The sequence below is a fragment of the Pongo pygmaeus genome, chromosome 11 (assembly GCF_028885625.2).
Source record: "Pongo pygmaeus isolate AG05252 chromosome 11, NHGRI_mPonPyg2-v2.0_pri, whole genome shotgun sequence".
Lineage (NCBI taxonomy): Eukaryota > Metazoa > Chordata > Mammalia > Primates > Hominidae > Pongo > Pongo pygmaeus.
Window position 1 is genome coordinate 127,336,212 of NC_072384.2, and position 18,495 is coordinate 127,354,706.

General features: G+C 39.9%; 1 protein-coding gene across 2 annotated transcripts in view; it reads right to left on the reverse strand.

Annotated features, from left to right (window-relative positions):
- Positions 1 to 282: 282 nt before the first annotated feature.
- Positions 283 to 18,495, reverse strand: part of IRS1 (insulin receptor substrate 1) — a 69,852-nt gene continuing 51,639 nt past the window's right edge. For both annotated transcript variants that reach the window (XR_010122890.1, XM_054478448.2), the window contains one exon: positions 283 to 1,312. The gene's annotated coding sequence lies outside the window, so the exon portion shown is untranslated. The remainder of the gene's footprint in view (positions 1,313 to 18,495) is intronic.

Below are 18,495 nucleotides of genomic sequence, written 5' to 3' on the forward strand. Positions count from 1 at the left end.
ACCAAGGCAAATGGGCCAATTACATTCAGTTAAATAATGTAATACTGGAAGTTCTCAAAAAATATGAGATAAGGTAAGGGTCTTAGGGAAGGTGACACATAGCCCTCGTCATAATGAAAAATACTTACTGGAATTTTAACTTCTGGTTAGCAAGAGCTCACTTGTCTTATCATCTTTCTCAAGACAATGCAGGAAATGAAATATATCATAATGTGTGCACAGAAAAAAATGGTGGGAATAGAGCGGAAAACTTACAGAAGTGGTGGGGTGAGGGGACAGAAGAAAAGATCAACAGTATCTAGTTTATTATGAATAGAAAGACATTTCCAGAATTTACAAACGCCCACATTGTTCATTCCAAAGAGAGCTTTTGATTTGAAGGAATCACCCATCTCCTTCTGTTTACAATATATGCAATGGAAGACTTTGATTTCCTCTTCTTATAATTTTGCTTCCATTCAATTACCAATTTTAAGCTGACACTTGAAAACACCCAGTCAAATATATCCTTCTTCAGTTTAATTAACATGGCCTATTGTCTTACAGGAAAAAATACAAAATTCAGATTAATTCTTATAAGGAACTCAGCTCAACATCAGGTTTATATTACAAGAGATAGTATCAGCAAATATAACTATACAATTGAGAACCATCTATGGCACTATGATTCTTATATTATGTTTTCTGAATTACAATCTTAAAACAAGGATCATACCCTATTCTACTCTTTTAAGCCTTGTTTTAAGCACTTGCTCCACTCTTTACAACAGAACATTGTATACCTTCATCCCACATCCAAAAAAAAGATGTGCTGTAAGAAAAGTTACATTTTCATTAAAAAAATTACACATATAAATCAAAACCTATGTTAAATATTTAATACTTTCTCCACCCAACGTGAACAGTTTTGTATGAAATAATTTACAATGATGCTTTGTCGTACATAGTTTCAGCAGCAGATGAAATGTATTTTGTAAATGCATTGAGAGTAAACCCATTCTCTCATGACATGGTGATGGGCACATCAGCTCACTGTGGCCAGCTAAGTCCTTAAGGTTGAAGATGAAGTTTATGCAGACTCATTATTCTGGTGTCACAGTGCATTTTTTTTTTTTCGCTTGGCACAATATAGAATGTGCAGTTCAGTCAATGAAATCCTGAGGATTGGATAAAGTAAACAAACTGAAATGGATGCATCGTACCATCTACTGATGAGGAAGATATGAGGTCCTAGTTGTGAATCATGAAATATTTAGAGTCTGGGTACCCATGAGTTAGAGGAGGATTTGCTGAGGTCATTTAGGTCTTCATTCTGAAAAGAAAAATGAAAGAATTCATCACCACAGGCATCTCAAACTGCACAATCACTACTTTAGAACCTTTGTCTTACAAGCGGCAGTGTCACATAAACTGAAGTTACAGGCACAAATAGTACTGTCCACCTAAATATGATCAACAAACTGTATTTAGCTTTTTATTTATTTCAAAATGCAAGAGTCTAAAGAAATCACTAACCAAAAGTCATCAATGTGGAATCTGTAAACAAATCAACATGATCTGGATGTTTCAGAGGTTTAGCAAAGGAAAAATAGAAAATTCTTTGGTGTTGTGATTGAAGCAAAAACATACATCATCAGTTGCTATGTAAAATGACCATCCAATATGAGCGGGTTGTAGTCAGTCTGTGTTCTATCTCCTTCTGGTTGAAAGTCAGCTGCAGATTTTAGAATTTGAAGTTGCAGAGCTTCACATGACAAAATCAGAAATCAATTTTTAATGTGCACAAACATTGTTTGACATGAAAATTTTAGATGCAAAGGGAGACCCAAGCAAAACAGACCTACTTAATCATTAAATAAGAAAACAAAAGGATTCAGATTTACGTCTAATAGAAATGTTATTTAGGCAGAAGCACAGCATTTCTTCTTCGCAAGTCAAGAAGGTAAATTTTAAAGGGGCGCTATCCATGATTCCCCTTCAGAATGAAGACTCTTTTTCAACCTCATAAAGCATCTTTTACTCAAGTATTACACTACATAGTCTTTTACAGGTCCTTGTTTTTCATGCATTCAAAACATATCTATAAATATCAGTATCTACAGAGTGCATCAAAGGGTATTTAGCACAGAGTAGATCAGAAACACTTGTTGAATGAGTACATGGTTGCACTAAATACTAGGAAGTGTAGAGAGTTGGATTCTGTTGGAAGCCCTGCCTGCTAGTAATTCTAGAAAGGAAGGCAAGTTCTGTTCATAAATACATGGCATGTGAAGTAGACATCAGTACATGCCAAGATACATGCATGGGGGCAATAGCTCTAGACACATGGAGGACGGAAAGACTCCTCCCAGCTAGGGGTGTAAGGGGAGCACCTCACTGACACACCTGGCTTGGTTTTGGAAGAGAAAGAATAATGTGGGGATGTGGAAACTGGGATTGTGTCTATGTTGCTTTGGTGTTGCAGTCCCAGAAGATAACACAAGGCTTGCCACACGGTGGTACTTAATAAATAGGAGTTAAATAAATGAAAAGGAAAAGGACACTTCCCATTGAGAACATATGACAAGGTCCTACAGGGTGAGATGGTAGCCGTGAGCAGGCTCAAGTAGAGGATGTGGCTTCACTGGACCCCAAGATATCTAAGGAGGGATAGAAGGAATTAAGTCTACGAATGTAGGTTGAGGTAAATGGTGAAGAACCTTGAATGACAAGCTAAGAGGTCTTTATCTAATTATAGAGACAACAAGGACATGCTACATTGACATAAGGTCAAGATGTGGCAGTAATAATCCACATCACCTACAAGGATAGCGACAGCTTCCAAAATACATGCAACGAAAGTGTGGACCAATATATTAGGGTGGTGCAAAAGCAATTGCGGTTTTTGCCATAAAAGAAATTGCAAAAACCACAATTACTTTTGGACCAACCTCATATCTTTTTCCCTCTGTCTCCTCTTGAAGGGAATGATCATGGCTGGGATCAGTCATCATTCATTACGCAATGGTTTTCTGATAAGTCAAAGTTTACCAAATGATGACTCTAGTTTTAGGAGATTTCTATTTATTTTTAAATATTAACTCTGCCTCTAAAAGACAGGTAAACAAACTGTTTTTTTTAACTGACTAATGAAGACTTGGCATGATGATCCCAATATAAAAACAAACAAAGAAGGAAGCATTCCAAGTTTGCCCTTTAATTGCCAGAGAAACAGGATTTACTCTGTGTGTCTACAATTGTGGTGTCTACAAATGAAAGGAAAGCCCATCCCTTCACAAGCCATTGGTATGCTAGGAAACTCCCCACAACAAGCTCCAGATCTCTTATTGACTATCAAGCTTCTCCTGAATGCATATAGGAATGTTCCCACCAGAATTTCTAGATTAGCGCTTAACAGAGCTTCACAGCTCTGGGCCCCTAATTAGGCAGGAAGGCCACACTTTATTAAAGGACTTGTGACAGACAAACAAACTGCCAAACATAAAATGGGGGAAAAGCAAAGGGCATATGCTATGTTTTTCATTTCATATCTGGCTCTTCTCCAGAAGGGGTGGGTGAACAGCTTAGTACAGGAACACACTGTACCCTCTTTTATCATCACACGTACCAACCTGCACGGATGCATAAGGACAGAGACCCAGGGCCCTGTGAGGAGAGGGAAAAAAATGTGGCTTCACTGGGTGCTGAAATCTATTGCTTTGGGCCACTTGGAAATGATCCCTGTCATTATCCACAAGTATGTTCAAAGAGCAGGGAATAAAAGGACGTATCAAGTCCATTGATACCTTCCTTCCAAAGTCTTACTTAGCACACTACTTTTCAAAGCCCCTTATCTTAAGTCCTGATCAACACTTGTCTCAAAAGGGAAAGTCTGAAGTTCACACCTGTTTGTCTTTGTACAGGGTGTGTGTATCTGTGTAGGCACATAAACTTTAGCTACCAAATAATGACATGGACATCCTTCAGTGAGAACTGCCCTTCACAACAGCCAACTTGGGGGCTACATACTTATTCCAGTCATGCAGCCATTGTTTGCAGCATTTTTGGAATGCCTGCTCAGCCTTGGGCATATTCTTTTGAATAGTCTCTATAGCAGCCAGTCTTAGCCCTCTGAGGACATGTTTGATCTTTGGAGACAGCCAAAAAGCTTTGAGAGCCAAATATGGTGAATAATGGGACTGATTAAGCTGGGTAATTGTTCCCAGCGAGGTATTATCTAAAGCCAAAGAGTTCCGAAACCGAAGTTCCAAAATCAGAGTTGTGTACAACACTTGCTCTGATGAGTTTGTTGGAAAGGAAGTCTCCTCACTTTAGAGACAGACCTCAACATATGCTTAATGAGACTAAAGTTCATCTGTCTGTATCTCCCTAGTTCCACATACTCACAATCAAGCAAGGCTGAACTTGAATAAAGCAACTCACTCAAAAAAGGCAAACATTTGCGTAACTTAATATATTTTTTAAAAAAGAAAAAAAGCAATGCCCATACTAGGGTCTTGGAGTCAGTCATTCAATGCAATAAGCATAAATACAATGATAAAGACTGGAATAAGCAGGGGAAAAGCCTGCATAGGCGTACATATGTTTAATACACTTTATATATACACCACTTCAATTGACTGAAGGGAGACAATTGACAGACCAGAGGTAGCAAATACTGCTACAAAGTTTTACAAATGCAAAAATTCATTTGTAACAGGCAGAAACTGGAAACAAAAAAGCAAAACATTTCCTTAAGAGAAGATACTGTGCAAATATCAAGTGGTGATGTTCCTACAATGCATTCTCTCTGGTTACATCATTGGGGAATAACTTCTGAAGGCAGAAATACAATGCACCTGTCACGAGATTTAGTAGCAGGAAATTACATTTTGACAAAATTTCATCACCACATCAGTATCTACTATGCCTTTCTGCGTGTATATTCTCGTAAGATAAAACCCACCTAATCCTATTGCCAGTAATGAAAAATGTAATTTTTAAAGCATTATCAAATAAGTCAACACTTGAGCAACGCTACTTGAGACCTATGGATTATTGCATTATTGCATCTAGTAGGAATTTACATCTTCTGGGTTCTACCTACTTAAACTATGCCTACAATAGCTGAAAAACAAATAAAGACTTTGCTTCCTTTTACATTGTCTCAGCTTATTGATCGTTTTTTACTGGGAAAGCAGCTGGAAACAGCACAAGAGTATAAGTATGATGGAAAGATCTGTACACTTTCAGCAATGCATTCTTGGTCAAAACAATTGACAAATGTTTTTATCCTGTATTTATATGTTTTGAAACTTCTTGCTAATATGTTAAATCAAGGGCAATATAGTAATACAAACCTAGTTGGGGCATTGCTAGTTGTTTCTACTTTTACTAGGGAAATAAGAGTAAAATATTTTAAGTTGCTTGGCCAATGTCATATACTAAATTGTTAGAAAGTAACTCCTCCTTATCCAACTGTGCTTTAAAAAAATGACCGTAGGATGACTTTTTTTCAATAGAGGTCATTGTTTGAAATCTTATATTGTAGATGGAACTATAAAATTAATATAAATTAATTTCCTCCACTTAAAGAAATGAATCAAAACAGCATATTTCTCTTTCAGTTAACATAAACAGCTGTGTTTTTTTTAAATGTATCTTGAATATAATACAGAAAATGTATAAAATACAGGAAGATGTAAAGAAGAAATAAACATGACTTATATTCCCCGCCACCAGAAAAACCACTACTCAGCTGTGGTTGTAATCTCACAATCTACCTAAAGGATTTGAACTTTTAAAATGCTGCATTTAATGACCCCCCAAAAAGTCTAAGTAGGAAAGGAAAATACTGTTTTAATCATACTTAGATCATTCCCATTCTTAAAAATCCATGATGAGACAAATTTTTTGAAATGTTACCCAACTTTTTAAAGCCTCCTGGTATTCCATCCCTTTCCCATCATCTCAATGCATTGTATAATATGGGGAGAGTCGGAATTTGAAAGTAGGAAAATCTTCTGGCTCCCTGGCTTTAGTTTCCAAAAGCCTCAGTATTTAAAGGAATGGCACAGGCAAAATATTTGGAAGAGCCAGGAGAACAGAAGGATTCCTCTCAGGTTAGAAAAGATTCCCTTCATGAGAGCAGAGGGGTCAGTGGGTAGCTCTCTACCTTGCAAGATTCTGACAATGATGCCTGTAACCTCTCTCTATTCTGTCTTCGCACGTCTGTTGATTTCTTATTTCACACAATTACATTAAGCTGCGTACCCCTCCCTCCTACCACAATTCTTCAGTTACCTCACTGCTGATACACTTAATTTACAGTACCACTAACTGGAAGTAAATCATGTCTTCTAGAATGCTTATTAATAAAGCACCTTACAACACACACATTCAGCATACCTGAATCTTTCAAATGAGCCCAGTAAACACACACACACACACACACACACACACACACACACACACACACACACACACATATTATCATCAGTCTCAAATACCTTTATAGTTCTGGTAATAGATGGGTGTTCTTCATTAAAATTCATACCTCAATAAAATCCCACTATAAAATCTCAGATGAATAAAAATGACCACTGACCTATGGATAGACTGTGAAACACTTATTAAAGGAAGTTCCCAGCTTAAAGCCTTCATTCTAGCATTTGAGTTAGTAGCACAGAAGGAGGAAGCTGCATTCTCCTGGTCCAGTGCTATTAGCTATGGTCATATTGCTGATACAAAAAGAAGAGCTAAATCCAGAGAGCCTCTAAAGTCTGGGACATGGTATAATCTCCTTGTTCTTTACAAGGGACAGCTGGGAAGTATGGGGGCAAGCTGAAGCTTGGAAAAGGAGAAAACTAACCAGTGAATGCTCAATTCTCAACTCTAAAGCCTTCAGATCATAATCACACACATCAAGTGAAGATTGAGCTAAAGTTAGAGGTAAGACCAACATGTTTGCTACTTGGATGTTGAAAGGAGAAAGCCATTTTAGTTAAAGAAAGGAAACCAACTTCTTTTAAAACAGGCCAGGATTGAGCTGGAAAGAACTTGGTTTTGTGGTCTTAAATGGCAAAGGGTAAGCCAAACAGCCAAGCCAGTGCTTTAATGGAGCTGCTTAAATAGCACTTTTGCCTGGTGCAAGTCACATGGGAGAGGGCTGGTGAAAATAACAAGGTTGCTGGCCAGATCTTCCAGTGTGCAGTGTTGCCAAGGAAGAAAATTCAGGGAGAGTTGCCAACATGTGAGAGGCCATCTCGCTCCAGTTCCCCTTTTGTCCCAGTGAAAAAGCTTCTGGCAGGGCTGGTGACTTCAGGAGACCACCAATGAAGAAAGGCACACGCATTATGAAAAAAAAAAAAAAGAAGACCGAAAGTCGACCATCAAGCCTGTCAGCTCTGGCTGAGGCTACTGGGCTGAATTCTGTCAGTCTCGTGAATTTCTCCTTCCCCAGCTACCAAAGGCAGAAGTAGATCCTGGAAACTTTTCAGGATGGTTAGGAATTTGTGGAGAAGACAGACTAAAACAAGATTTAGTTCTCAGTAATTAAAAGTATTCTGTTAGTGATATATTGAGGAACTCTGAATAAATATTAATATATCTTTTAAGCCAAAGAATATCCACTTCTGTTATTTCCCATTCTTTTTATTAACAGGAAGCATGCTGATAAAGAAAATGAGGTCAAGACCATAATAGCTTCTCCCCTCAAATGTAAATCAAAATGTTCCCAATCTCCCTTTTACCAATACTATAGTTTGTCCTATGTACATGACAGATTCAAGGTAAAAGGACTTAGGAAAAAAAACAAAAAAAAAGTCCCTCTTCATTTCAAGTCGGACCACATGTACTCTCAGGCAGAAAGATTTAATTTTTTTTTTTCTTTTGGAGACAGAGTCTCACTCTGTCACCCAGGCAGGAGTGCAATGGTGCCATTTAGGCTCACTGCAACCTCCCCCTCCTGGGTTCAAGCAATTCTCCTGCCTCAGCCTCCCGAGTAGCTGGGATTACAGGTGCACACCACCATACTTGGCTAATTTTTGTATCTTTGGTAAAGACGGGGTTTCACCATGTTGGCCAGGCTGGTCTCGAACTCCCAACCTCACGTGATCCACCCGCCTCGGCCTCTCAAAGTGCTGGGATTACAGGTGTGGGCCACCGTGCCCAGCCAGGAAGCTTTAATTTTAACAGAGCTCAACCAAAATAAACCTGTTACAAAAAGACATGAAGGTAATATGACAGAATATTCCCTACTAAGTGAGAATGTCATACGAATGCCTTTCTTCTGCTTTCATGGGCACTATTTCTGCAGGATCCTTTCCCTCACAGAAATTTCATTTCAGTTCTGAGGTTTCTATTGTAATTTCACATCACTTTTGGGTTTGGGGTTTTCTTTGTAATGGTCAGATTACAGGATATAGGTTTTATAGGTCTGGCTTTGATACAAACCAGTAGACTTGCATTACAATCACAACTTCATTTAGTGTATGGATGGTGAAAATTGTGTGCAATACTGCAATTTCTATAATTAGACAAAAGGGAATCAGGCAGACCCTATTTTCACTGCCTTTGCTTTTTTTGTTAAAAACTAATAGATTTCTCATTCTTTGCCCTCTCCCTGGAGTCAAATTGCTTCAAGAAAGCAAGCGTTTGATTTTACATTTGAGTAACTGTCTGACTACCCAATTGTTTCTCAAGCATCATCAGTTTTTCCATAATAGCCCAGGAATCAGGCACTGAACAAGCATTTGCATAGACATCCCTGGTCTGCAGCAGACTGAGGTAAGAATCATTAACACCACTGACATCACTTTTGGCAGCTGGAGAAGTGGGAAAACCTGTGTTTAATCTATTTCCTACTCACCGCAAGTTTTAGCTGGAGTCCCCGATAATATGGGTTGTGGTTAACTTTATGGAAGAACTTGGTCATGTAAGAAAAATCTACTGAATTGAACAAGCATCTTCCAAAACAACCATGAGGTACCTCAGCTGTGGGGCCATGATCTTCCCATAGGTTTTTCTGATCCTTAAACAGGCCTAACAGAGGACAATGCCACTCCCAACAGTTTCTAATAGGGGCAAGCTCAACCTCAGTAGAAGATTTTCCCTACAACATACATCTAAGGCAGGGGTCCTAAATTCCCAGGCTGTGGACCAGTAGAGATCCATGGCCTGTTAGGAACCGGGCTCCACAGCAAGAGGTGAATGGTGGATGAGCATAAGCACCTGAACTCGGCTTCCTGTCAGATCAGCAGCGACATTAGATTCTCACAGGAGTGTGAACCCTATCATGAACCGTGTATGCAAGGGATCTAGGTTGCACATGCTCCTCATGAGAAAATAATGCCTGATGAAACCATTCATCCCCCCACCCCCAGCCATGGAAAAATTGTCTTCCATGAAACCTGTCACTGGTGCCAAAAAGGTTGGAGACCCCTGATCTAAGGAACCTCTCCAGGAAGCCATCATCTTACAGAAGCAAAAAAGGTTTAGCCTTTGTTTTCCTTTCTGCGTTGAGGAGAATATCAGGGGGAAAATGTTGAGAAGAATTTGATCTGGGATTCTTTGAAGCGAACTGTTCTTTAAAAAAAAAACAAAGTGGTCTAACTATTGAAGAAACACTCCCTCTCTGAAACCAGTTGAAACTGATTATAATATAAGTATATGGCAGCATATGTCAAATGTATTTGACCCACAATTCTCATTTGCTTTACCTGAAGAATATTTGTTATGGAAATGCAAGTCATAAAGATTTCTGGGCTATGATAGCAATTCTTCAACAAAAGTCAATGTAAAAGGAGCAAGGAAAAGTATACCATTCATCTTGGATTTCAGAAGGCCATACATAGGCAGGAACCATATTAATTAGCTCATGTTAAAGAGGAAGCTATTAACTGTTGCTTACAGTAAAGTAATAATGCAATAAATGTGTGTTTCCCTTGAGTTGCCTCTTTCTGGGTGACAAGTGAGTAACCTGTACGCGATTTTGAATTTAAAAATGTACTTTAGGGAATTCAACCCCAAAAAAGGTTATTTTCAGAATGAAGATGGAGCTATTACATGGCTGTCATGCTTTTTAAAGACTGATAATTTTGTTTAAGTCAAAACTTATTTCTGAATTAAAATTTCAAAGGAAACTAAGACAAGTTCCATTATCCCATCTCTCAGTGTTCTTTTCTCTGTGATTTCAGGCAAGTGGCTCACCCTCCAAAATCCCAGATGTTTTCATCTGTAACACAGGTAAGCATTGCCCATTTCACAGGGTTCTCATTGAGATTAAATGAGATAATACACGACATTTTCTTATCATTGTGCCTGACACATAATAAGCCCTCAATCATTAGCTCTTAGTGTAACCACTATTATGAACAACTAGAAACCCTTGGATCCCACATCTTTTGCTGGTACCTGAAAACACACCAGCCAAAAACAATGTGGTGGAACTAGCAAGCAAGGATGAATCCACCAACCAAATGCCAGGCAAGGACTGAATCAGAAGCCAAAATGAAGATGCATCTTGCGAAGAAAGGACAAAGTTATTTCAGAAAGGAGGAAGGGGAAAATGCCAGAACAAAAAGAAAAAGTAAAAGTAGCCGTAGATGTGATATGTAATACAACGTTATACAAGGACCTGTCTACCTACACAGGAAAGAGTACAAATTCAATATTGAGACAGTAGCACTCACATACAAAGGGGAAGATCTCAAATGAATGCTATCTACAGAAACATGAGAAAGGCCACTTTTATTGCTTGAAAAAAATCAGAAGCTTGAAGCCCCCTACTCTTTCTAAGTCTGCTAATGAAAGACTTCTCATACTACTGAAAGTATTCACAAAGAAATCACATGAACATGCTTAAATGGGTGTTCAGTGAGATTCTTATGCATTATTTCTAGGTTCTAAAGCATGTTTATGATTGTTGGGGGTGGGGGCAGGGAATTCGGTGGCTTTTGTTTCCAAATTCTTTTCCCCAGTCTCTCATCTGAAGGAACTGAACAGGAGTGTGATCTAGCCAGTCAATGCTGCTTGAGTGACGATGAAAAACTGAAATTGCTGCCAGATGCACATCTAATCGTTGGCAGCTGGAAGAGGAGGGAGGGAAATCTCAGAAAGATAATCTAAAATAATTGATAATGCATCCACTGCTTGCAGCTCTAAGGTCACTGAGGCAGACAATGGTGCAAATTTCTAACTGACTGCCTTGTGTAAAGAGGCAAAATTTTTTCAGTTGACAATGAGGGATCGACCTTTCACCTACTGACCCCAAAGCTCCTGTTCTTTTGCTTTCATCTTTCAAGTCTTACTTCCACTTTGTTCCTGCCCCTCTCTATTTTCTCCATTATCTGACATTTCAGCCTCTTTCTTTTTAATGTGGAAAAAGCCACTTGCTTAAAAGTTCCCTAACAGCATTCTTTTTTTTTTTTTTGAGACAGTCTTGCTCTGTCACCCAGGCTGGAGTGCAGTGGCTTGATCTCAGCTTACTGCAACTTCTGCCTCCCAGGTTGGAGCGATTCTCCTGCCTCAGCCTCCCAAGTAGCTGGGACTACAGGCACGCACAACCACGCCTGGCTAATTTTTGTACTTTTAGTAGAGACGGGGTTTCACCATGTTGGGTAGGTTGGTCTCAAACTCCTGACCTCAGGTGATCCACCTGCCTCTGCCTCCCAAAGTGCTGGGATTGCAAGTGTGAGCCATCGTGCCCAGCCCCTAACAGCATTCTTAAACGAAACTGCATATCACATTATTGCAGGGTTGAGCTGCCTGTCTGGCTAAGCTAAAAGCATCCCGTGGACAGTTGTGCCCCATTCTTAATAAACAGGTAGTGACAACTTTTAGCTAAGGAACTGTCATTAAGAAATATTTATAGTGACTGTTATGGACTGAAACATGTCTTTCCTTGCAATTTATATGTTGAGATCCTAACCCTCAACATGATGGTATTAGGAGGTGGGGCCTTTGGCAGGTAATTAAGTCATGAGGGTGGAGCCCTCATGGGTGGGATAAGTGCCCTTATGATGAAACATGAGAGCTTGCTTTCTGCTCTCTACCACAGAAGGCTACAATGAGGAGACGGCCATTGCAAACCAGGAAGAGGGCACACCACACCAGGGTCTGTGGTGCCTCGTTCTTGGACTCCCCCACCTCCAGAACTGTGAGAAATAAATGTGTGTTTTTTAAGCCACCATCAACTCAATTTTGTAATAACAGCCCAAACTAAGACAGAGACTCTGAGGGGACTACAGTCCCAAGGGAAACAAATGGGGTCACCTTCAGACCCATGGAAGGACCAGACAGAAGCCATCCATCTGGCCTTTGGCAGAAACACGCTCGTGAGGCTCAACCAATTTCTCTTTGCAGACACCCTGTAGTCTCCAAGCATTTCACTAAATCTCTAGGGTAATGGTTCTCAGTTTGTGTGGGTGAAAAAATTTTGCCCCACAGGGGACATCTGGCAATGTCTGCAGATATTTCTGGTTGTCATAACCAGGATAGGGGTTGGGGAGGAGAGATGCTACTGGCTTCTAATGGGTAAGGGCCTGGAATACTACTAGACACCTTACAACACAGTGGACAGCCTACTGCAACAAATTAACAGTTTAATAAAATGGAGAAAATACCTGGTTTCACAATCATTTGCAAAGCTCAGGGAGATAATGAGATAAGGCTGCAGTGAACAAGGAGACACATTACTTACACGACCCATTCATCACGCTCATTGCCCTCAAATCTCTGAGAGTAAAAAAAAAAAAAAAATCCTCAAGGGCCGGGCATGGTGGCTCACACCTGTAATACCAGCACTTTGAGAGGCCAAGGAGGGCAGATCACATGAGGCCTCGGGAGTTCAAGACCAGCTTGGCCAAATGATGAAACCCCATATATACTAAAAATACAAAAATTTGTCAGGCGTGGTGGTGCATATCTGTAATCCCAGCTACTCAGGAGGCTGAGGCACAAGAGTCACTTGAACCCAGGAGGTGGAGGTTGCAGCAAGCTGAGATCTAGCCACTGAACTCCAGTCTGGGAAACAGAGCGAGACTCTGTCTCAAAAAAAAAAAAAAAAAAAAAAAACCAAACCAAAACCTTAAATATTAGATTCCTTCTGTTCCAGAATTAGTAGACTTTAAAAAATAAATTCACTTTAAAAAATAAATCCACTAACTTTATTCTCTAAGAGGCTATTCCTAAATCAGAACGCTGTTTCATAGAGGTTTTCTCTACTTTATAAGATAAATATCCACACCTCGGAAGATAATTTATGATCAAAAAACAAACAAACAAACAAAACAAAACAAAACCCAGTAGTCAAATGCAAGAATGAGATACAAATCGTAGTTGCTGTTTCTGTGTTCAAAATGTCTTCTCAGGAAGATGCTTTTAGGTCTGCTTTCCCAAAACTTAATATTGACAAAAAACAGCAAAGGGGGGATGCGTAGGGCACATATATCATCATCCGTGAGTACACAGGGTTCCAGATTCTAAAAATTAGACAACGAACAGAACAAGTTGATTTCCAGGTGGTTAAATACCAGGGTTTTCAGATTGAACCCTGAGGCAGTGGTAAGAAGAACAGATCCTCCTTAAATATAGCAACAGGAGCTGTTGCAGGTCCCAGAGTACACCAAGAAAACAACAGCTTCTATTCTTTCTAGACCATAGCCTGAGACGCTGACAAAATGCTTTCAAAATAAAAGGGAGCCACACAATTTCACCTTACTATCAAACATCAACAGGCTATAATTAACACTTAATTAACAGCATTATGGTGAAATCTGCTTATTCTCCTCAAAAACTGCCTGAAGCTTTTTTTCCCCATAAAATTATTATATGTCACAAGCGGGCCATGGCCTACCTGTTCCTTTGGTTTCTCCACGCTTTCCTTCTGTAACAATGTAAGAAAGAGTTGTGGCCAGGCAAATGTCCTTGGAAAGCCTTATCCTTTAGAGATAGTTTTCTTCCTTCCTGAATTCTCTTCACTCCCAACCATCAGCAATACTCACCAGGACCCCTAAACACAGCCACTGACTTGCCCCACATCATTTCTTCTGGGATTGTCTTTGTGGGAATTTCCAGTAGAAACAAAGACCTTCCCAGGGACTCTTGAGCAGAGATGGGAGGATTGCTAAGTCCTTGCTAATTTCCACTTCTCTAATGCATAGTTAGAAAAAGTCAATAGGAAGTTGACTTGAGAACCATTTGCCATAAGTCAATAAGCTGGGACCCTTCCCCATGGTGGCCTCCTCCGTCTGCCTTCGACCATTTAGTGGTTTTCTTGCACTTTTTCCAGAGATAGATCCAAGAAATAAAATGAAAACTGAACAAAAATTCAACTTAGTCCATTTTTCCCACCTGAGAGTTCTATAAAAGTGGGAAGAAAGATGGTCTGAATGACTAACCAAAAGATGCACCTGGATGAGTTATTCCAGTGTTTGTTTTGACTGCCCTATTCTCATTTCTACAGGCAGCATCTACCACATGACCAAGCCACCATATAAAAAGCTCATGAATTAATATGGACAGAGCAATCAAAAAGTCCCAGGCCTGGGATTATGAGGGTTTCCTTGACTGTGTGGTATTGTTGACTTAGAATCATTAAATGAGTGGCCAGGCATCATGGCTCACTCCTGTAATCTCAGCACTTTGGGAGGCCGCGGCGGGTGGATCACCTAGGTCAGGAGTTCAAGACCAGCCTGACCAACATGGTGAAATCTTGTCTCTACTAAAAATACAAAATTAGCTGGGTGTGGTGGCGCATGCCTGTAATCCAAGCTACTTGGGAGGCTGAGGCAGGAGAATCACTTGAACCCAGGAGGCAGAGGTTGCAGTGAGCCAAGGTTGCGCCATTGTACTCCAGCCTGGGCAACAAGAGCGAAACTCCATCTCAAAAAAAAAAAAAGAATCATTAAATGTGTTGTCTGAGTTCATGCAACTGGTTAGTAGTAGCACTAGGGTGAGACACTAAGGGTTCTCCTCACTACCAAATCAGTAAAATCTTAATAGCATAACTATTTAGTGAAACGGAAAGATCCTAACAAAAGACAGAAATCAAGGTGATATTCAATGTAAGGGCCAAAGAAGATTCTTGGCTGACAAATCACTAAATTAAAAAATGGGGACTTCCACAGGTGAGGGGGGTAAACATACAGCAGTAAAAAAGACCCAAAAATGTCTTCAGTGACTATGAATGTATTGTAAAGGAAGAATACATATCAAATTTAGTTCAAAATGTTTTAATATCATGGGTATTAGATTAATAAGTTGAGGTACATAAACACTTGCTAAAATATTTCCACTATACTTGGTAATATCCTAGTCATCAATATAGGACCATGTCTAGCTTTAGTGTCCACTGTTAAGCCGTACTAAAGAAAAGCACAGAGAAAATATCCAGATTATAAGGATATAGAATAAAGTGGCACTTCTCTAACTTAAATGTGCTTAGGATCTCCTGGGGATTTTGTTAAAGTGCAGATTCTGCTTCATTAGGTTTGGGGTGGGGTCTAAGATTCTGCCTTTCTAACCAGCTTACAAGTGACCCCAATGCTGCGGGTCTAAGGACCACACTCTCAGTGGCAAAGGAGTAAAGAACCAAAAAGGAAGGAGGAAACCAACTATTTAATTTCTATAAATGAATACTAAGAGGGCTTAGTTGAGGGCCAATAAGGAGGCTACACCACAAGCCATGTCTGTAGGGTGAATGGGCTTTGACTGCAGAAATAGTTTTGAATTAAAGCATGGAGGAAATTTTCCAGGTGGATTAGGTTCTAGAAGAGTTAACTAGAGAAGAATGAGAAACTTCTGCCGCCAGGGCTCTTGAACAATACAGATTTGGATGACTGCAAAGAGGACATTGGGGGAAACTACAATAGTTAGAATTCCTTAAAAGACTCCACACGGGTATTTTTTTTTTTTTTTTTTTTTTTGAGACAGAGTCTTGCTCTGTCTCAGTGCAATCTCGAATTGCCCAGTGCAATCTCGGCTCACTGCAAGCTCCACCTCCCGGGTTCCCGCCATTCTCCTGCCTCAGCCTCCCGAGTAGCTGGGACTACAGGCGCCCACCACCATGCCCAGCTAATTTTTTGTATTTTTAGTAGAGACGGGGTTTCACCGTGTTAGCCAGGATGGCCTCGATCTCCTAACCTCGTGATCTGCCCGCCTCGGCCTCCCAAAGTGCTGGCATTACAGGCATGAGCCACAGCGCCCAGCCAGGTATTTTTTTTTAAACCCTGCTTAGTGTTCAGGCTAAGGAGAAAGGAAGGCCCAGTGACAGAGGCCGATGCTCAGGGGAGGGAAGAGGGATTGAAACTGTGACCCAATACATTTCTATCTCTTTACAAAATGAATGCGGGTGACTCTGACACCTGAGAGGCTCAGTTAGGAGGAACTGAGGTAGGGCCACGTACGTTAGCTCAAAAGTGATAGAACCGAAAAGAAACAGGGCATTCCCCAAACTCAGTGAAATACATCGCCCTGCCCTACAGCCATGTTTTACCAAATGAACCACAAGGCACAAATTTGAGACTAGTTCCCAACTCCACATCTTTACTACTTGAGAGGCCTGCAGGTATAAAAAGCCACAAAACTGCCAACTCAGATCTCATCCCAAATAAATGAGTAGAACTGATGTAACAGGTAAATGACTATCATGGTCTATGACATCTTCAACTTTGAAATATCAAAAGTACTGATATTAAGACATGCTCGCTCCCATTTTCTGCTGAGTATTAATTCATCCTCAGAATCTTTCTTAAGAACAAGAAGGATTCCTTGTGCAGGTAGCTCATTCCCAGAACCATAGATGCTTGCAGAGAAAGATCCCGAAGCAGCACATTTTCTAATATCAGGGGGAGCACAGAGGCATAATGACTCAAAGGTACCAAAATTTAGAAAAGACTAAAAAATAAAAAAGAAAGGATGGTCTGTGTGTGCTAATAACTTCCACTGTGGCCAGCAGACAGTAGCAAACTGGTCCCCAATTCCTATAGGAAAGCAAACAAGCCCTGAATCAACAGCACACACTTCAGCCCTACTTATTAGGAAGTCAGCCACAGATTTGCTTTTCCAGTCAATGAAGTTTTATGGCAGTCAACAGGCCTTAATTATTACATGGCAATTTCATTCACCAGGCCTAACTCTGGTCTCTAACCCCAAGGTGCAGCTTTACCACTGGTCTGCAAGCATAGGCTACTAAAGATTTTAGGAAATGATAGGAAATGATGAGGTGGCCAGAGATACTTCCCAAGAGCTAATTTCCAAACCACTGCCGGGCAGTGCAATTCACATATCGTGTAATTCACACAGAGTTGTTTTCCTAACCAGTTGAGGCAGAGTGAGAACACATTTTACCAAGGGATATGGGATACAATGAGAATGTAATATGTAACCTTTAAAACGGTATCCAGTGTATAATCCTGCCTGTAAGGCACTCACTGCTGGACCCATGTGACCACTGGACAGCAGGAAGACCCCAGCTCCACTTACTGGCGTGGGACCTCGGACACTTGATCAGCCTCACTGAGCTGCGGTTTCATGGTAAAACAGTGATAAAATTACCTAACTCACTGTGCGGTTGTGAGGATTAAATGAGATGGTAACTGTAAAGCATGTGGCACAGATCCTAACAAGTAAGAAATTACAGGACCATCAATTCATTCTATCCAGTAGCAACAAGCCACCAGAAACCAAAATGGCCCCGAGGGGGTGGCAAAAAGAGGAACTGAAAAGGGATGGAAGGGACTTGACACTGAAGCTCTGCCTCTTTTCAGTTTTATCTAAGTGCTTGCAGAGAAGAGAACCTAAAAAAATCAGGCCATTAAAACCCAGACAGTTACATTAATCATGTGATATGACAGGCCTTCAATAAGGAATATTGCCAAATTACTACTGTTTTATCACTGGGTATAAAGGTACTTCCTGTTTTGCTTTAAACTTATAATTTTAATCATCGACTCATTATTTAAAATGGATTGCCCTTAAGTAAAAGGGCAATTCAAAAGCACCCTAAACTTTTGTAACCTGCATTATTACATTTCATTAGCTGAAAGGTAAAATTACGTCTAGGCAGAGTAGAATCATACCATATTCTAAATATGCCATGAAATGTAATTTTCTGAGACTGTGAATAAACTTACATTTGATTACAATCCTTTACTAAACTGTTTAAGAGGTTTCTTATCTCTAACTTTCTACCTGATCCATTACAGTATTGTATATATAACTGGTACTCAATTAATAAATGTCAATTAAAAATGTGTACACCAAGAAAGGATCTATAAGAAAATCATAGGTACTCATAAATATAGTCTAAGGTCCATATGACTTGATTAAGGATAAGTAATTTCAGCCAAATCAAAGATAATGGTCTCTGAAGTCTTTGTGACGAGATCCTCATAGTTGGCAGTGTTCTAAAGGGGTTTGCTAACCTTTTGAAAGTGTTATTTTCTTTTGATAATATATTGTTTAAAACTCAGCACTGATTGATTGATTGATTGATTGATTTAGACAGGGTCTTGC